This window comes from Coregonus lavaretus (assembly GCF_964263955.1).
Source record: "Coregonus lavaretus genome assembly, chromosome: 9".
NCBI lineage: Eukaryota > Metazoa > Chordata > Actinopteri > Salmoniformes > Salmonidae > Coregonus > Coregonus lavaretus.
In genome coordinates, this window is record NC_139996.1 from 25,992,016 (window position 1) to 25,993,178 (window position 1,163).

The following is a 1,163-nucleotide window of genomic DNA, read 5'->3' on the forward strand; positions in this document are numbered from 1 at the left end:
TCCCAAAACCATTGTTACTAAAGTTGCACTTGAAAACACTTGTCACTTACCGACTGCCTCAGACCTTTATACACAGAAGACCTCTGCTAAACATAAAATCAAGATGTTTATCTGTCTCTGTGACCGCTGGGAACTTCACAACGAAGTTGACTACAAATACAAAGTTGCCAATGTCACTGCAATTTTTACAAACAAGCGAAGGATAAAAAGATGCTTCAAATGACATCTGAGAAAACTGCATTAAAATAATAATTGCCTACAGTATAGGCTACAGGCCTATATAATTCAATAATATTTAAATACATTTCATGTTCATTCAATTGAGTTCATTTTAGGCTGTCTAATTTTTGCCTCAAAATATTTCATGATGTGTTACAACCTCACAATGATGTGTGCCAGATCTTGCGTTATTATAGCGTAGGCATTAGAATAAGCCACCTCAACATTTGCAGTAATAGGTGATATCTTCCGTCAACAGTATTGTGGAATAATTCTGTTAATGTCAGATTTGAAAGGAGAACGCGGATCTGGGAGCAGCGCTGCCTTTCTTTTGATCCTATCAGTATCGACACTATGCCTCAACGACGCACTTAGCAACTGTTCTCCATAAGTGGTGTTTTGGGAAACGCATGTTACATCTTCGGCCGTTGCATCGTTAAAACACTCGTAAGCCTAAATTCCATCGTTATCAGGAAACCGGGCCCTGGCTAGTTTTCCTGATAGCGGAACGGTGTGTATTCTTTTTAAATGCAGGAGTATATTAATACACTATTTTATAGTGAGAGAGAATGTAACATCTTAAACCAAGGAGAAGTGGTAGCTAAGTTCAAACCTATCTTTACTAACTAGACAGACCTTCATGTATCAAATTGTACAAAGTTAAAGTGAATGGTATTTTACAGATGACAATTATTTTATATAGCCTAGCTACTCTATAATCAGGTTGTTGATCCGAACTTCAGATACATGATTGTAACTTGGACCTAAATCATGCATTAATGTTGACATCTGAATTACAGTGGCAGATCTGAATTTAGGATTTGACCCTATAAATGAACAGATGATTCATAGACACTATTATTGTGATCCAGTAGCACGGTCACACAAGCACAAGAAAGAGACAGTCAGACGCATTTGGACATCAAGCATATATTTTATTCATA